Source organism: Rhinopithecus bieti, unplaced genomic scaffold (genome assembly GCF_001698545.2).
Source record: "Rhinopithecus bieti isolate Rb0 unplaced genomic scaffold, ASM169854v2 scaffold_7648, whole genome shotgun sequence".
NCBI classification, from domain to species: Eukaryota; Metazoa; Chordata; class Mammalia; order Primates; family Cercopithecidae; genus Rhinopithecus; species Rhinopithecus bieti.
In genome coordinates, this window is record NW_016805609.1 from 1,285,901 (window position 1) to 1,306,107 (window position 20,207).

Below are 20,207 nucleotides of genomic sequence, written 5' to 3' on the forward strand. Positions count from 1 at the left end.
CTGAATTTGTTTTAGTTTGTCATCAATGTAAAACAAATTTCCCTTCAACAGGGTAATATAATAAAAAGCCACATAACTACAAAAGAAGATATAGTAAGTTAGACCTAGTCAGCACTGTAATTCTTTCTTTCTAATTAATATTTCTGAAGTGTCTGCAGCTGAAACAAGAAAAGATAAATCACTAATACGCCCCCAAAGTCTAAACAAAAGCTTATTGCCTTAGAGTATATTCATTTATTTTAAAGCACATGTCAGATTTTAAAGGATGACTCTGTAAAATATTTTAACTACTTAAATAAAACATTAGCTACACAGCTGCCGTTCTATCATCTTAAGTTAAATGCTGAACTAAACTAGAATTGCTTGTTGCCTTGTCTTTCCTGTAATGAAATTAGTTAATGATGGTATATTTATACTTTATATGGAAAAGGTTATCTTCTTTTGTATATTGCCCTCTTTTAATTAACTAAGGATGCTTGAAATATAATTGAAGCCTAAAAGTCTTTCAGATAGATTTATTATTTTCCTGTTAAAGTAACAAGATCACTGTTATTTAAAGGATCAAGTTAGCTTGCTTTACCTCCAAAGCAATCTGTAAATCATGCATTCGAGAAGTTCTGAGGAAGATACCCTTGAATTCAGGGTTGCAATTTAGTTGCACTAAGATGAAGAAGATTGGGGAGCAAAAATAGGAGTCTAGATTGGGGAGCAAAAATAGGAGTCTAGAGGTCTGGAAGATTGTCCCTCTTGCCCATTTGCTGAGTTACTTCCTCTCCTGAACATCAGATACCAAAAAGTCTCCAGGACAAGAGGCAAGATATGTAGAGTGGAGTTGCAGTGCAGCTGGGAATCAATGTGTTTGGACTTTTGAAAGCCGTTACACAGAAAACATTAACAATTATATATAAAGTTTTAATTTTATTTGAATATTTTGTGTGCATCAATTGGACATTTGGTGATTGTGGTCAACATATTGTTTTATAGATAGTCTCTGTATTTGAAAGGAACAAAATGTCTGCCCTGGCTTTCTGCATACCATGAATTTGCCTGACAGTGGTGAATTTGATGAATTCTCTAATACCTTGGTGGGGAAGCTATCATTTTCATTGTAGAACCAGGGAAGCTAAAGAGCAGAGAGCTTAAGCGATTTGCTCAAGGTCAGTTGGAGATCAGGGAATATCTGGCTCCAAACTTCCTGTGCTAATTATTATTCAGTTGCTCTCTCTCTGATTATTGCCCTTATTAATAACTGTTTTTTCATTATTTAGAGTTGAACAAAATCTAAAAACCTTTCTAAAAGAAAACTAGTTTTAGATGTTGTTGTAGTCAATAAGCCCATTTGGCTATTCTTGATTCCAGGTTTCTTTTTCTCTTTTCTTTTCCTTTTTTATTTTTTATTTTTTAATTTTTTCGACAGGGTCTTGCTCTATTGCCCAGGCTGGAGTGCAATGGCATGATCTCGGCTCACTGCAACCTCTGCCTCCTGGGTCCAAGTGAGTCTCCTGCCTCAGCTTCCCGAGTACCTGGGATTACAGGCACATGCCACCACACCCGGCTAATTTTAATTTTTAGTAGAGACGGGGTTTCACCATGTTGGCCAGGCTGGTCTGGAACTCCTGACCTCAGGTGATCCGCCCTCCTTGGCCTCCCAAAGTGCTGGGATTACAGATGTGAGACACCATGGCTGGCTGATTCCAGGTTTCTTAAATCTTTTTTTATTGCACTGAAATGGTGAGGCTTGAACATAGATGACTGTTATTCTAATGCTCAAATTTTCAATGTGGTGTGCTGACCTTTGGCTGCAAGACTGTCTCTATGTTATCTAAATTATTTGGGGTTCTACTCCCAACATTCAATTCTCATAACTCTGGTATAACCTGCTCCTTGCTGTGCAGTAGATCTCACACCAAAGATCTAATAAAAATCATTTTTTATTTTCTTTTTTCTTCTATCTCACCATCTAGAAAAACACCAAAGTACAGGGGTAATGAAATAAATTATCTGGTCAATTTCCATTTCATTTTGATTTCCAAAATTATTCTATTTTTTATGGTAAAATGTACATAACATAAAATTTACTTTAGCCATTTTTAAGTGTACAATTCAGTGACACTAAGTTCATTCACATTGTTGTACAATCACCACCACTATATATCTCTGCAAATTTTTTATCTTCCCAAACTGAAATTTTTGTACCCATTAAACAATAATTTTCCATTCCTTTTAACCCTTACCCCCTGGTAACCACTATTCTACTTTTGTCTTTATAAATGTAATGGTGGATACTTTATACATGTGGAATCATGCAATATTTGCCCTTCTGCATCTAACTTATTTCACTTAGCATGATGTTTTCAAAGTTCATCCATTTGTAGCGTGTATCAGAATTTCACTGCTTTTTGAGACTGAAAAATATTTCATTTTATGTATATACCATATGTATTAGTCAGGGTTCTCCAGAAAAACAGAACCAATAAGATATATATAGGAGTAGATTTATTATGAGGAATTGGTTCACACAATTATGGAGGCTGAGAAATCTCACAATCTGCTGTTTGCAAGCTGGAGCCCAGGAAAGCTAATGGTGAGCTTCAGTCCGAGTCTGAAGGCCTGGGAACCAGAGCAGCTGATGATATAAATTTCAGTTGGGATCTGAAGGCCTGAGAATCAGAAACTCTGAGGGCAGGAAAAGCTGGATGTCTCTGCTCTAGCAATCAGGTAAGAAGGGCCAAATTCTGCCTTTCTCTACATTTCTGTTCTATTCAGGCCCTCAGTAAATTGGATGATGCCCACCCACATTGGGGAGGGCAAACTGCTGTTCTAAATTCCCTGATTCAATGCTAATTTCATCTGGAAACACCTACACAGACACACCAGGCAGTAGTGTTTAGTCAAATACCTGAGTATCTTGTGATCAGTCAAGTTGACACATAAAATTAACCATCACAACACATTTTAATTATTTATTCATCTATTGATAAACATCTATTGATTCCACCTTTTGACTAATGTGAATAGGGCTGCTATGAAAATTGATGGACAAATATCTGTTTGAGTCCTTGTGTTAGTCTGTTCTCACACTGCTAATAAAGACATACCCAAGACTGGGTAATTTAAAAATGAAAGAGGTTTAATTGACTCACAGTTCGGCATGGCTGGGGAAGCCTCAGGAAACTCACAATCATTGCAGAAAGGGAAGCAAACGTGTCCTTCTTCACATGGTGTCAGCAAGGAGAAGTGCCTGGCAAAAGGGAGAAAAGCCCCATACAAAACCATCAGATCTCATGAGAACTCACTCATGATCATGAGAACAGCATGAGGGTAACTGCCCCCATGGTTAAATTACCTCCCACCAGGTCACTCCCGTGACATGTGGGGATTATGGGAAGTACAATTTAAGATGAGATTTTGGTGGGGACACAGCTAAACCATCATTCTGCCCCTGGCCCTTCCCAAATCTCATGTCCTCACTTATCAAAACACAATCATGCCCGTTCAACAGTCCCCCAAAGTCTTAACTCATTCCAGCATTAACTCAAAAGTCCAAGTCCAAAGTCTCATCTGAAATAAGGCAAGTCCCTTCCACCTATGAGCCTGTAAAATCAAAAGCAAGCTAATTATTTCCTTGATACAATGGGGGTACAGTCATTGGGTAAATACACCCATTCCAAATTGGAGAAATTAGCCAAAACAACAGGGTTACAGGCCCCATGAAAGTCTGAAATCCAATAGAGCAGTCAACAAATTTTAAAGTTCCAAAATGATCTCCTTTAACTCCAAGTCTTACATGCAGGACACACTGATGCAGGAAGTGGGCTCCCATGGCCTTGGGCAGCTCTGCCCATGTGGCTTTGCAGGGTACTGCCCCCTTCCCTGCTGCTTTCATGGCTGGTATTGAGTGTCTGTGGCTTTTCCAGGTACACGATGCAAGCTGTCAGTAGATCTACCATTCTGGGGTCTGCAGAACAGTGGCTGTCTTCTCATGGCTCCACTAGGCAGTGCCCCAGTGGGGATTCTGTGTGGGGGCTCTAACCTCACAATTGCCTTCCACACTGTCCTAGCAGAGATTCTCCATGAAGGCTGTGCCCCTATAGCAAACTTCTGCCTGGACATCCCAGCATTTTCATATATCCTCTGAAATCTAGGAGGAGGTTTCCAAACCTCAATTCTTGTCTTCTGCACATCTGCAGGACCAACACCATATGGAAGCTGCTAAGGCTTGGAGCTTGCACCCTCTGAAGCAACAGCCTGAGCTGTATTTTTGCCCCTTTTAGCTACACCTGAGATGCAGGGCACCAAGTTCCAAGGCTGCACAGAGCAGCAAGGGGGTCCTGGGCCCAGGCCATGAAATCATGTTTCCCTCCTAGGCCTCCCAGCCTGTGATGGGAGTGGCTGCTCTGAAGGTCTCTGAAATGCCCTGGAGACATTTTCCCCATTGACTTGGTGATTAATATTTGGCTCATTATTACTTATGCAAATTTCTGCAGCCAGCTTGAATTTCTCCCCAGAAAATGGTTTTTTTCCTATTGCCTCATCAGGCTGCAAATTTCCTAAGTTTTTATGCTCTGCTTCCTCTTGAATGCTTTGCCACTTAGAAATTTCTCTCACCGGATACTCTAAATCATCCCTCTCAAGTTCAAAGTTCCACAGATCTCTAGGGCAGGGTCAAAATGATGCCTGTCTCTTTGAATAGCAAGAGTGACCTTTACTCTAGTTTCCAACAGGTTCCTCATCTCCATCTGAGACCATCTCAGCCTGGACTTCATTGTTCATGTCACTATCAGCATTTTGGTCAAAGCCATTCAACAAGTCTCTGGGAAGTTCTGAACTTTCCCACATCTTCCTGTCTTCTGGGCCCTCCAAGTCTCTAGGAAGCCCCAAACTTTCCCACATTTTCCTGTCTTCTTCTGAGCCCTCCAAATGGTTCCAACCTCTGCCTGTTACCCCATTCCAAAGTTGCTTCTATATTTTTGGGCATCTTTACAGCAGCACCCCACTCTCTGCAGTACCAATTTACTGTATTAGTCCATTCTCATACTGCTAATAAAGACATACCTGAGACTGGGTAATTTTAAAAGGAAAGAGGTTTAATTGACTCACAGTTCAGGATGGCTAGGGAAGCCTCAGGAAACTTACAATCATGGCAGAAGGGGAAACAAACATGTCCTTCTTCACATGGTGGCAGCATGGAGAAGTGTCAAGGAAAAGGGGGAAAAGCCCCATATAAAACCGTCAGATCTCACGAGAACTCACAATCATGAGAATAGCATGAAGGTAACCATCCTCACGATTAAATTACTTCCGACCACGTCTCTCCCATGACATGTGGGGATTATGGGAGCTACAATTCAAGAGGAGATTTTGGTGAGCACATAGCCAAACCATATCAGTCCTTGTTTTCAATATATCTGGAAGTGAAACTGCAGGATCATATGGTAATTCTATGTTTAAATTTTGAGGAACAGCCATACTGTTTTCCACAGCATCTGCACTGTTTTACATTCTCACCAGCAATACACAAAGGCTCCAATTTCTCCACATTCTCATCAACACTTCTTTTTGTTTTTTTGATAGTAGTTATCCTAATGGGTATGAAATGGTTAATCAGTTCTATTTTAAGTGATATCCATAATAGGCTTTTGTCACATTTGCAGTGGTCCATCGTCTTCTGAAGAGCTTTTCTAAGTATGGGAAACTTCCAAACTTGCATTTCTGCCCTTGCAATACAGAACTCAGAGTTCAAATCCCCAGCCTCCCTTTTAGGTAGAATAAAATCACATGGCCTGGACTCTACTAATCAGATGCACCCACGTGAGATTTAAATTTCCAAGTAACGAACAAAAGATATAAGCTATTTTCACTGTTTTCATTTTGTAGGATTGTGTGGTGGCAATGGAGTCTGAGTTTTGGGGACATTCATAGTTGCAATAGGTCCAGTGCAGCCAGGTCTTTAGGGTGACAGTGGCATTTGTTTAACAAGCCATTTCTGTGGCATGATTTTGGACTGTTCCTGGAAGCTTAGCATCAAGCCTATTTTTCCAACCAATAAAGTCAATCCAGTCTAGTTTAAAACTTCAATTGAATAACTAATTGAATATTTGTCTTCACCCTGCCCCATGCCAGCAGCTAGGCTTCTACTCTAGAGCCTTCGAGTGGGGAAAGGGTATTGTCTTCACATTCACTCTTCTCTCTTTTTCCTCTCATCTTAGTTTCTGCAGTGTAGGGGCAGGGAGGATGGATGAAAAAAATAAAGAATATTCACCTAACTGGGTGTTATGGTAGTCCTCTCTCAGATATCGTTCCCCTCTCTGTATTTAGGCCCGTATGTAAATACCAGCTCGCTGGTAGTGGACTTTTTTATATATATGGAAGTGGCCAGAAAATGCAGAATCTGCACAAGATATCATTAAAGAACAGCCAAGGGAGATTCATGAAAGCATGATTGAAAGTTGTAGGTGAACAAAAATCAAACCAGCTTGCATTCACACCTCTCTGAGTTCAGTCTTTTTTTTTTTTTGAGACAGATTCTCGTTCTGGAGGTCAGGCTGGAGTGCAGTGGCATAATCTCGGCTCACTGCAACCTCCATCTCTTGGGCTCAAGTAATACTTTTGCCTCAGCCTCCTGAGTAGCTGAGATTACTGAGTGTCACCATGCCTGGCTAATTTTTATATTTTTAGTAGAGATGGGATTTCACCGTGTTTTTCAGACTGGTCTCAAACTCCTGACCTCAGGTAATCCATCTGCCTCAGCCTCCCAAAATGCTGGGATTACAAGCTTGAGCCACTGCGCCCGGCCGAGTTCAGACTTTTTAACATGCTAATTACTGAAGGTGCAACCATTTGAGGGCCCTGATCTTATATGCAACGGGGAGTCGGTGGCGGGGGCGGGGGGCAGGGTGGTGTGTCAGTCTCGGTGCCAGCTGTTCCAGGCACTGGACCCATCTCCTGACTTGGAACATACCCTCAGGCATGACCTTTGCCACCTCCCTCCCCCAATTTTGGCCAGTAGTGGAATATCCCACAGCCTCCAGCTATTGGAGTCTCTTATTTGATAGGTCACACTTTTAGATGGGGCACTAGTAAGCAGTTCAAGCCTAGCTATTTGTGGATCCACATGAAACTTATGCATCTTTGTTCCACCAAATAGGGTAGGTATTGACTGCTACACATTTGCACTATCTCTGTTCTGTCACTTTTTTCCCCTCTCTTTTTCCTCTGTATATAAAGATACAGGGCACAGATCAGCAAGGGCACTGTCTAAACAGAACCCAAACTAAACAATAAGATGTCAATAAGATGCTAGATCTCTGAGAGTGATAGATGGACCCCTTTTACATTGGGGAATTTGGAAAAGGCAGTTTCCTTTTCTCTCCCAAGGGGAGACGTGGGAAAAGCCACCACTCTCATCCTTCACCAGCAACACCCAACTTGCAGAATTCTTTCTTCTCTCTCTAATCTCTCCTATACGGACTGGAGATGGTGGTGGAAGAAAGAGTGGGGCAGGAGCTGTAGGAATAATTGGGGAGCTAATTGGGGAGCCCATTTGGCCACTTCTTTAAAATCCCTGGAAGAATTGGCTGGCCTTAATTAGTTTTACTTATCTTTAAAATCTGGGACATTTCACACCTCTCTTATCCATGGACAATAAGTCATATTACACTCGGCATTCTATTACATCCACTCCCCGGATCTTTTTTTCTAAGTAAAAGCCACTTTATTTATAGTCTCCTTCCAAAATTCCATATCTTGGAACAAGACTATTCTTGTGTCTCCAGTGCTTTATCTCTGTGGCTGTAATTGTTGTGTCCGGGGGGGTATTAGTCTATTTTCACATTGCTATCAAGGCACTACTTGAGACTGGGTAATTTATAAAGAGGTTTAATTGACTCACAGTTCTGCATGGCTGTGGAGGCCTCAGGAAACTTACAATTATGGCGGAAGATGAAGGAGAAGCAAGCACCTTCTTCACAAAGCACCAGGAGAGAGAGCAAAAGAATGAGGAAGTGCCATACTTAAAACCATCGGCTTTCATGAGACTCCCTCACTATCACTAGAACAGCATGGGAGAAACCACCCCCATGATCCAATCATCTCCTACCAGGTCCCTCCCTAATACATGGGGATTACAGTTTGAAATGAGATTTGCGTGGGGACAAATTGCCAAATCATATCAAGGAGTATTAACTAGCCCAGCATGCAACTGTAGTGCCATACATTGATTCTTAAAGCATCCTGAATGAACTACATCAGATCTTCACTGGATTGTTGAAAACCCTAGAGAAAGTACAGAAGACTAAAGATAAGGAGTAAAACTTGAAAGTGTCCAGAGAATTATCATAAATTATATACAAAAGAGTAACTATTAGGGTGTCAAACTTCTCAATAGCATCAATAGAGCTCAGAAGGTAATAGAACAATTATTTCCACATTGGAAGCTAGGGATTTGTTAGTTTTTCCTCTTCCTTTTGTATCCACCATGTGGAGGGTTTGAATACTTCCCAAACCCTCATGCCTTTTAAAAATTAATATTTAATTTGTGTGGGTACATAGTAGGTATATATATTCATGAGATACATGAGAAGTTTTGATAAAGGCATGCAATGTGAAATGATCCCTTCATGGATAATGGGGGTATCCATCCCCTCAAGCATTTATCCTTTGTGTTATAAATAATCCAATTATACTCTTTCAGTTATTTTAAAATGTACAATCAACTTGTTGACTTTAGTCACTCTATTGCACAACCAAATAGTAGGTCTTATTCATTCTAACTATATTTTTTTGGTACCTGTTAACTTTCCCCACCTCCTTCTTACCCCTGCTCACTACCTTTCCCAGCCTCTGGTAACCATCCTTCTACTCTCTATGTCCATGGGTTCAATTGTTTTGACTTTCAGGTCCCACAGATAAGTGACAACATGTGATGTTTGTCTTTCTGTGCCTGGATTATTTCACTTAACATAGTGATCTCTGGTTTCATCCATGTTGTTGCAAATGACTAGACTCCATTCTTTTTATGGCTGAATAGTACTCCATTGTGTGAGTTTGTGTGTGTACCACGTTTTCTTTATCCATTCAATACATATATATACCACATTTTCTTTATCATATATATATTATATATACATATATGTATATACTGTATTTTCTTTATCCATTCATCTGTTGATGGACACTTAGGTTGCTTCCAAATTTTAGCTATTGTGAACAGTGCTGCAACAAACATGAGAGTGCAGATACCTCTTCGGTATACTGATTTCCTTTCTTTTGGGTATATACCCAGCAGTGGGATTGCTGGATCATATGGTAGCTCAATTTTTAGTTTTTTGAGAAACCTCCAAACTGTTCTCCATAGTGGTTGTACTAATTTACATTCTCACCAACAATGTATAAGGGTTCCCTTTTCTCCACATCATCAACAGTATTTGTTATTGGCCTGTCTTTTGGATAAAATCCATTTTAACTGAGGTGAAATCTCTCATTGTAGTTTTGATTTGCATTTCTCTAATGATCAATGATGTTGAGACCATTTTCATATGCCTGTTTGCCATTTACATTATCTTCCTTTGAGAAATATCTATTCAAATCTTTTGATCTCTTTTTGATGGGATTATTAGGCTTTTTCCTATAGAGTTAGTTGTTCGAGCTCCTTATATATTCTGGTTATTAATCCCTTGTCAGATGGGTAGTTCATAAATATTTTCTCCCATTCTGTGGGTTGTCTCTTCACTTTGTTGATTGTTTCCTTGCTGTGCAGAAGCTTTTTAACTCAATGTGATCCCATTTATCCATTTTTGCTTTGGTTGTCTGTGCTTGTGGGGTATGGCTCAATAAATTTTTGCCCAGAACAATGTCCTGGAGATTTTCCCCATTGTTTTCTTGTAGTAGTTTCATAGTTTGAGGTCATAGATTAAAGTCTTTAATCCATTTTGATTTGATTTTTGTATATGGAGAGAGATAGGGGTCTGGTTTCATTCTTCTGCATATGGATATCCAGTTTCCCCAGCACCATTTGTTGAAGAGACTGTCTTTTCTCTAGTGTATGTTCTTGGCACATTTGTCAAAAATGAATTCACTGTAGGTGTTTGGCACATTTGTTGAAAATGAGTTCACTGTGTATGGATTTGTTTCTGGGTTCTGTATTGGTCTATGTGTCTGTTTTTATGTCAGTACCATACTGTTTTGGTTACTACAGGTTTGTAGCATAATTTGAAGTCGGATAATATTCCTCTAGTTTTGTTCTTTTTGCTTAGGATAGCTTTGAGTATTCTGGGTCTTTTGTGGTTCCATATGAATTTTTGAACTTTTTTATATTTCTGTAAAGAATCTTATTGGTATTTTGATAGAGATTTCACTGAATCTGTAGATTGTTTTGGGCCCTCGTGCTTTTAATATAGTAATAGTGTAATTTTGCTTAGATCAATGATCAATGTTTATATTATTCTGAGTATAAGTGTAACTGGCTTTTGAGTGTGACTCACTTTTGCTCTTATAAAGCTTTTAAGATCTTGTTCCCATTGTTCTGATATTTCACAATGATATGCCTTGCTATGAACCTATTTTCATTCATTGTTCTAAGAACTTAGTGAGCCTTTCAGTCTGGAAATTCATGTATTTGAATTCGGAAAATTTCCTTAAATTATTTCTATTTTTTTCTCATTCACCTTATTCTCTTCTTAAATCCTCATTATCCAGACATTGATCTTCCTAGACTGTTTATATAATGTTTTATAAAATAATGTTTTATATTTTCTATATAAAAACACAAATAAACATACATTTATATAATATGACTTTTCCTTTTATTTTTCTTCTCTTTGCTTTTTGCTCTACTTTCTGAGAGGTTGATTCAACCTCAGCTTCCAACTTTTCTATTGAATGTTTGTGTTCTTCTATCAGGTTTTTCTTTTCTTTTCTTTCCTTTCTTCCTTTCCTTTCCTTTCCTTTTCCTTTCCTTCCTTCCTTTCTCTCTCTCTCTCTCTCTCTCTCTCTCTCTCTCTCTCTCTCTCCTCCCTCCCTTTCTCCCTTTCTCCTTCCCTTCCTCCCTTTCTCCTTCCCTTCCTCCCTGTCTCCCTCCCTTCCTCCCTTCCGTTTCTTTATTTCCTTCTTTCTTTTTTTTTAGACAGGTCTTACTCTGTCACCCAGGTTAGAGTTCAGAGACATGATCTCGGCTCACTGCAACCTCCACCTACCAGGCTCAAGTGATCCTCCTGCCTCAGCCTCCTGAGTAGCTGGGACTACAGGCATACACCACTATGCCTGGTGTATTTTTAGTAGAGATGGGTTTCACTATGTTGGCCAGGCTGGTCTCAAACTCCTGGCCTTAAGCAATCTGCCTGCCTTGGCCTCCCAAATGCTGGCATTACAGGTGTGAACCACTATGCCAGGCCTCAGGTTTTTAATTTCTAAGAGCTCTTTTATGTTCTCTGAATGTTCTTTTTTAAATAGCATTCTGACCTCGTCCCTGGGATTCAGTATCATAGCTTCTCTCTTTGAAGATATTAATAATAGTTTTATTTTGAAGTTTTCTCTTCCCTTCATAATTTCCCTCTGAGTCATTTTTATCTGTATATGGTTTGCTTGCTTGATCTTGATCTTGTAAGTTAGAGGCATTCTTCATCTATCTCATAATAGGTGTCTGTGCTTGTTTACTTGTGGGTGAGTAAAAAGCTGATTGGAAGATCTGAGTGAGTTTTATTGGAGGGTGATTTGGCTGGGTCATTTGTTGGGGTTAACCTTAATATTGGTATGTGTAAGTTTTTCCTTTTGGGCTGGTCAAATCCCCCAGAGATGACTCTTCCATTTTTCCAAATCACTGTGGAAGCTAAGTAGGTAAACAGACTTAGAGCAGGGGTCTTGGCCTTCAGCATCTACATATTCATTTATTCCTTCTATTCCTTCTGGCTTCAGTGTGGGATTCCTGCTCTTAACTCAGTCTGTGCCCTCCAGGTACAGGGTACCTCTGTTTTACCCTCTCCAGATAGTAAATATCCTTTTGCTAGGATGGGGAAGAGAACTCATCCAAGAGTGTGGGGTGTTGAGGGAATCTAGAAAGCTGGTGATTCTCAAACAACTTTTCTAATCCTCCTTATTTTAGTCTATCCTCTTTATTCCATTTCCAGTGTTATCTGGTGTCACCATTTCCTGGAGTTTAGATGATTTAGGAAAAAAAATAAAACTGATCCAGCTTAGAATCTTTCTTTGACATGTCAGGTTAGTTTATTTACCCATCATCTTTCTGGCTTCCAGAAGTTAGCTGTTGTCTCTTCTTCCATTTCCCGTATCCTTAAAGGTTCATTCATTTCTAAATAATATATATTCATTGTAGTTTCCTATGATTTCTGGAAAAGCAAAATTTGGATTGGTGGTTCAATCCACCATCTTTACCCAGAACTTTAATCTAAAAGTCGACATCAAACAGAAGTATCCCTTATGACTAATGTTTTCAAAAACAAGCAGAATTGACCTCTCACAAGTCTATGCTAAAAAGAAATGTTTCTAAAGGATGTAATTTTAAAATAAAGGAATTGAACCTTGAGGGAAGGGGTAGAATGCAAGAATCAATAGACTCGGGAACCTGGCAGAGACTCCTGTGTGGGTGCCACCTTTTGGGGAGCTATTTTCTCTTGGAAGAATTCAGTGATATTGCTGGCCCAGTATGGAAACTTAGAGAGATGCAGAATGTCATCCCCCACGGCAAGACATTACCATGGCTAGAGTCACAGAAGCCATTGCAGTCCTATTGCCTTGTTTTGGAGTGAAGCCTACAGGTGAGGGAACAAATTTCCCCATGGAGCATCCCCATCCCCCACCACCAGGGGAGAAATTCTGAGTGCAGTGGCTTTTTAAATAGCCAGAAGTCTCATTTGAACTTGCTATGGGTGACTGAATAAATAAACCTTCTACATCCCAAAAGAGTTTTTAAAATGTGTACATAAAATTGGAAAATGGATAATATAAAAGTAATCTTTTCAATTTGGGGAGGAGTTGAAGGCACTTCCAGCTGTTCACAAAACAAGATGCTCCATTTTAAAGTTCGCTGTTTCTTTTTTCAGAAGACACTTTTATTAGATACAGACAGATTTGCCCCTCAGGCTATAACCAGAGCCGAAGATAATTTCCTTTAGCCTCTAGAAATATAATCTTGTAAGATGCCTCTTCATAGATACCGTTCCATTTTGTTTGCTCCACCTCAAATATTACCAAATGAAGATTTCTATTTTAATCCTAAAATTATTTTCCCATTACTATTTTAATGTCCTAGTTGTTGGTATTTATAATAGTATACATTCCGTAGGTTAAATGTTTCTTCTGGATGGGTGTGGTGGCTCATGCCTGTAATCCCAGCATATTGGGAGGCCAAGGTAGGCAGATCACTTGAGGCCAGGAGTTTGAGACCAGCCTGGCCAACATGGTGAAACCCTGTCTCTACTAAAAATACAAACATTAGCTGGGCATGGTGGCATGTGCCTGTAATTCCAGCTACTCGGGGGGCTGAGGCACAAGAATTGCTTGAACCAGGAAAGTGGAGGTTGCAGTGAGCCAAGATTGCACCACTGCACTCCAGCCTAGATCACAGAGCAAGACTCTGTCTCCAAATGAATGAATGAATGAATGTTTCTTCTTCTGATAGAATATCAATGCTACTAATTGTCCAATTTTCATTTCTAGCTTCTGTGCCTCCCACCCTAAGAGGCAGGACCCTATTTAAAAAAGGCTATTTTGATGGATAGACTATGTCATCAATTTCAGCTACAAGCCTGGACCTGTGAAAAACTTGAGTTGTTAGAAAATTAATAATAAATATTTATATAGTACTTGGCATGCCAGATACTCTTTTGAGCACTCTAACAATATAAACTCAAATAGTGCTCATGATCGCCATGTAAGGTAGGCATTGTTATGATTTCCTTCTTACAGATGAGGGAACTGAGGCACAGAGAGACCAAATAATGTGGCATAGGTTCATAGATAGTAAGTGGCAGAGCTACAAGTTGAACCCAGGTGGTCTTGCTCCAGTGGCCGTGGTCTCAATGCTCGCACTCTTGGTATAAGACTTTCTCACTCTCTTTAAACAGCTTTTTTTCCTTCTGTTAATAATATTTAATTTTGCTGATGATGAAAGGATTAAGGCAGCGTGTTCTTAATCCCAGCTCAGTAGAATCACCTTCAAGAGACTTAAGCAAATACCAATCCTTTGCGTCTATCCCAGAAATTATTATCTGATGAGTGCCAAGCTTTGTATTAAAAAGAAACAATTCCTCAGATGGTAGATGGTGCTCATGGACAGCTGGAGCTGTGATTTGCTGGATTAGGTCATTGAGGCATCTTGCAATGTCTGGTAGTAGAGTTTCTTCATTATCACCAATTGTTTGGGCCTTGGGTACTGGGAAAATTGGAAAGAATTAGTGTCATTTGACATCTTTGAATTTCAGGCCTCCAGATTTAGCAGTAACCCTGTGACTCAGCTTCTCAATGCTAATGTGTCTTTGCACACCATGCACACACCCCACACACCTGTTCAGAGCTGACATTCACTATCTGTCATCCTCCCAGTTGGTGTCCGTTCTGTCTCTCGGTGCCGAGGCCTTTATTGTGAATATCACCCCATCCGTGTTCATGTCAATCAAATCACAGTGTATGGATCCTCACTCTAACAGATGAATAATGTCAGAGATTATGAATCAGAAGCTAAGCAGGGGTTTCATTGCTGTTCTTGGAAATGCTTTTGGCTACAGAAAGCTTTATTTTTCCTGTTTCCATGCCAAAGCACTCAAACGAAACTTATAAAGGAGAAAGCACACCACCTGGGTTTAGCCTAAGTTGCTCATGGGCCTCCCTAGTCTCTGGAGCCACTGTTAGCTAGAATATGTCAAATTCCGGTGTGCTCTGCCTCACTCTTAACCCTGATAGACAACACAGAGTGTTAGCTCCTGGGATCTGGGGGGATGTCCTAGGGGTGAACATGTGTGCACACAAACCAGCCTGCACCTCTGGCACAGCCACGATACTGCCCATTCTCACTGCAATGAACCCTGAAATGCCGAAGGCATGGTTGTTGGTAGCAAAGCTGGGCATGGCACTGCTGCTCACCTCTTGTTAATACTGTCACAGTCCTTATTAATGCAGGTCATAGAACCATTTGTGGTCCAGTGTTTTTTTTAGAGATTTAGGGAAACAGATTTTTCTGGCTTTCCTAACAGCCTGGCCTTACTCCTGGACTCAGATAGGAAACCATGGAGCTGGGCTGGAACAGACTCATGTGGCAGGATCCAAGCTGTTTCATAGTCTTATTTCCCTCCAACATCCAAGGCCTGGCACTTCCTTCCAGAGGTTAAGTTCTCTCTCTGTGGCCTCATCTGCCTCTCATGAAAGTGGACTTTTGAGAGTCTGCCTTTCTCCGGTTTGCCACATGTGCTGCCCTGACCCCCGCAAGCCTGCTTTTACTCCCTGTTCGGTCTGTTGCTCCTCTTCAGATTGGCTCTGTGCTCCAAGAACACATCTGTGATTTCATTTTTATACATATTCCCCTGGGTAATTTAAATGTAATTCTTTTCCTTCTACTCATAGGACTGCAGCTTAGGCTGGTTCTTGGGCCGTGTGGAGTAGTGAGGATATGCTCTTCCTTAGCCTTTCTTTCAACAAACATCTTTTGAGTGACTACAGTTAGCCATGTATAGAGATAGCACAGGAGCAGATACAAAGATAAAACACACTTGCTCTGCTTTCTACCCTTGAAACTCAGCCTCTATCGCAGAACACAGAGACACAGACAAAGTCATTGTCATACAGCGTTCTGTGGCATGAATGTTTATGTCTGCCCCAAATTCATATGCTGGAATCCTCACCCGCAAAACAATGGCATTAGAAGTGGGGGCCTTTGGGAGGTGATTAGGTCTTGGGAGCAGAGCCATCATAAATAGGATTTAGCACCCTTATAGAAGAGGCCCAAGAGAGATCCTTGCCTCTTCTGCCATGTGAGGATACAGTGAGGAAATCGTTATCTGTGAAGAAGCAGGCCCTTACCCAACACCCAGCCACCAGAACTGAGAAATACATTTTGGCTGTTGATAAGCCACCCAGTGTACACTTTGTTATAGCAGCCTGCACAGCCTAGGACAGAGCATCATACATGCTGCAGCACAGACACACCAACAACATAGGAGAGGGGCCATTTGAACTGGGTCTTGAGAAATGAATAGAAATATATTAGTTCGTAGTAACTAAGTACCACAAACCAGATGGCTTAAACAACAGAAAATGTTATTGTCTCACTGTTTTGGAGGCCAGAAGACCAAGATCACTGGCACTGCTATCAGAGGGATTGTTCCTTTTGAGGGCTGTGGGTGAATCTGTTTGATGCCCCTCTCCAAGCCCCTGGTCTTCCTGGCCTCAGCACTGCCTGTGGGTAGAGGTAGGAGGCCAGGAACCTGGGAACTGGACATTTCAAATTTCTGCTCAAACTTTCCCGTGTTGGGTGGATGGCATCAAGGTTGTAAGGGCTTTGGTAGGAGCTGGAGCTGGAGCTGGCTCCCACCCCAGCCCTGTACTTTTGAGCAAGTCACATCAAGTCTCTGAGCCTAGTTTCTTCCTCCATGAATTGATCATGGAACCACCTGGCACATTACAGACACTCAACAAAATGTGGTAGTATTATCACTGTGACTGGTCAGCCCAGAAAACCTCAATTAAAAAAAATTGGAAGGTTGTATTCAAGCTGTAATGAAGGATGTCTGACTCCCAGCTAGGATCCAGAGTAATCTGATGAAGAAAAGATTAATGGTAGAGAGAAAGCATCCATTGAAGTATCTATTTCCTTTAAAATGCTCACTCTAGAAGATGTACCTACTTTACGGGTTCAGTCATTTGAGTGTGGCAATTTGAACAGTGGGCTATATATTTTGTTGTAAAAGGAGATTTGTAAGGACTGACTACCCCTTGGGTCTTGGTGCATCATGGGAGATGATTCAAATTCGTAGCAGGCACATGACTGCTCTTTGGGAGTAAGAGGCCAACAGGGCTGGACAGTAACCAAGGACCATCGCTGGCCTCGGGGCAAAGCCTTCAGATATGTCCTGCTGGAATACAACTATGGAGGTCACTGGCAGGACAAGCCCAGAGCCTGGAATGATTTTACCAGCTCGTTTTAGCCTGATTGTGTGTAATGAGTGGGGGCCTGTTGGGTGTATGCAGAGAGAGAGATGACATGGAAGCAACACAGACCACTGACTGTTGGAGTGCATATTTGGTCTTTTCTTCTGAATAAAATTAGAATAAAGTTTGTAAAATTCACAAGATATGTTTAAAAGTTTACTGGAAAACACAAAAATGTATATCAATGGGCCAAGGTAAATATATCAATATTTATAAATCAATATACACATTTAATGTAATTCCAATAAACAGGTCAAAGATTATTCATTCCCCTGCATCTCCAAAACAGCCAATGTTCAGTTTTGGGCCGGGCGCGGTGGCTCAAGCCTGTAATCCCAGCACTTTGGGAGGCTGAGACGGGCGGATCACGAGGTCAGGAGATCGAGACCATCCTGGCTAACACAGTGAAACCCCGCCTCTTCTAAAAAATACAAAAAACTAGCCTGGCGAGGTGGCCGGCGCCTGTAGTCCCAGCTACTCGGGAGGCTGAGGCAGGAGAATGGCGTAAACCCGGGAGGCAGAGCTTGCAGTGAGCCGAGATCCGGCCACTGCACTCCAGCCTGGGCAACAGAGCGAGACTCCGTCTCAAAAAAAAAAAAAGATGTTTTTAAAAATACTGAGTGTAGAGTGACAGAGATAGAGGTGAGCCCATACAAAGTACATCAGACAGACAGACAGACAGAGAGAGAGAGAGAGAGAGAGAGAGAGAGAGAGAGAGAGAGAGAGGCAGAAACACACAAAGACAAAAATCCAGAGACAATGGCTTGGCATAGATTAAAGGAGACCCAGGTATGAAGAAAAACAGATTACATATATGAGATAAATGAGAACGCAACAAGGTATAATAACTACAAAATATGTTACCAATTGTATTATTAATTACCTTACATCTGTGCAAGACCTAGAATATACGAAGTCCTTTCCGTGTTTCCAAATACTGGCCAACTAGGAGGTGAGCTAATTAATGCTTCTCATCCCATCCCTGACACTTAGAGACATACAGCCTTGGTTAAAAGTCACCTAGACTTTTTTGCCTCCATTTTCTCTACTGTAGAATGGGACTGCTCCTGTGTGCCTGGCTACCTCCTCTGGAGGAGTGAGCAGTGAGGCACCCTACTCTCTGTCTCCATGGTTCTATCATAATTCTGCAAACTTCAGCTCAATAATTGAATTTAACCTCCCAACAGGTTTTGTTCTACCCCACAGGGATTTGAGTATATTGTTTTAATTTCTTGCTGGCGTCTGAAACTCGGGAGCTGTTATAGACATATCTGAATATTGGGCTTCTTTTGAAACATGAGCAGATGGGGTAGAGATGGTTTCTGTAATACCCTTTAGTTGGGCTTACTTACCCCAGTTAACCACAGTCTCCATCTCTCCCTATTTCTTCCCTGTTACCAGATCACTCCATTCATTTATGTGACTTCCTTGACCTCTAAACTTTTTATATTTGCAGACTTTATTCTATCTCATCCACATATTTTATTGAAATTATTGTGCCATGGGTCAGTCTCCTGTCTCAGCAGCAGAGGATGTGTCTTCTTGACCCCTGGATTTCCAGCCCCTAGCATAGTGCCTGGCTCACAGTAGGTGCTCAGGAAATATTTGCTGAGCTTATCATGGCATGACACTGTGTGAGAATAACAAGTAAGGAGAGAGAGCAAACAGAAGGGAAAGTGGGCAGTAAAGACAGCCTCTGAAATTGGCCTAACCTCTGTAGTGCAGGCAAAGGTGCAACCATAAACGCTGGCTTTCTTGCTTTCTTCCTACAGGTTTGCTCACTCCCTCCAATGCCTCACCTGGCTATGTGGGAAGACCCTGGATAGAGATGAGCAGCAATGCTTCATCTTCCTCAGCTTGACCCAGAAAGTTAGAAGCAAGAACTTGGTGATCTCCAGGCTAGAAGTGGTACAACAAGGAGCAAAGTCCCTGGTGAAAGGTACCTGGAGGGAGGCAGGAGCAGATTGGCAAAGAGCAGAGAGGATGGGCAGGCTCTGTGAGAGGTGAGCATCATGCAGGAACCCATAGAGAAAGCATGGCATGGTGCCTGTGTGTGGTGTAGGCAGCCCTCATTAGGAGAGACAGGCCTGTGTAAGGAGGAAGCATTTAGGGGTAACGTAGTGGATAACCAGGAGGGGTAGGCATCTGGGATCAAATCCTTGATGCATGCTGGCTGGATGTGTGACTTTGAGCAGGTTAATTGACCCCCTCTGGTCCTGTTTCCTAGTCTATAAAATGGGGACAATAATGATATTCACCTCTTAGGGATATTGCATGGATTAAATGAGATAATGCATGTTAGGTGCCTGGCATGTGTTTACTTACTGCATTCTATATTAGTTTTCTACGGTTGCCAGAACAAATTACCACAAACTGGGTGGCTTAAAAGAACAGAAAGCTTTTCTCTCTCAGTTTCAGAGGCCAGAGCCCCAAATCAAGGTGTCTGCAGAGTACAGTCTTCTGGGGCTCTAGGGGAGAATTTGTTGTCATTCCTTGGCTTGGGGCTGGCTGCATCACTCCAATCTCCGACTCCATCTTTACATGACCACCTCTTACATGTGTCTGTGCCTTTTCTTCTGTCTCTTATAAGGACACTTGTCATTGATTTAGGGCCCACCTGGTAATGCAGGATGATTTCATCCCAAGATCCCTAACTTAATCAAATTTGCATAGTCCCTTTTTCCAAATGAAGTCACATTTGCAGGTTCTGGGATGCAGATGTATCTTTTGAGCCACCATTCAACCTATTACAATACCTAAGTACTGAGTGCTTTCTGTAAGCCAGAACTTGACATGCATTATTTGATCGGTTGCTTAAGCTAAATCTTGGAATAACAGAGTTCTGGGTTCCTTGGGGCCTGATCATGTTTTCCCAAGTAATAAGAGGGAACCAGGTGGGTATCATGTGGGTGCTATGATTAGTGACCAAAGGAAGTAGGTTGACGTAATTTCTAGATTCCCTGGATTCCGTCCTCAGTCCTTTCCCCTGCATCCTGACTTAGGCCACATACAGTATCATTTCCTTTCTCTGCAAAATGTCTGTGGTAGGCATG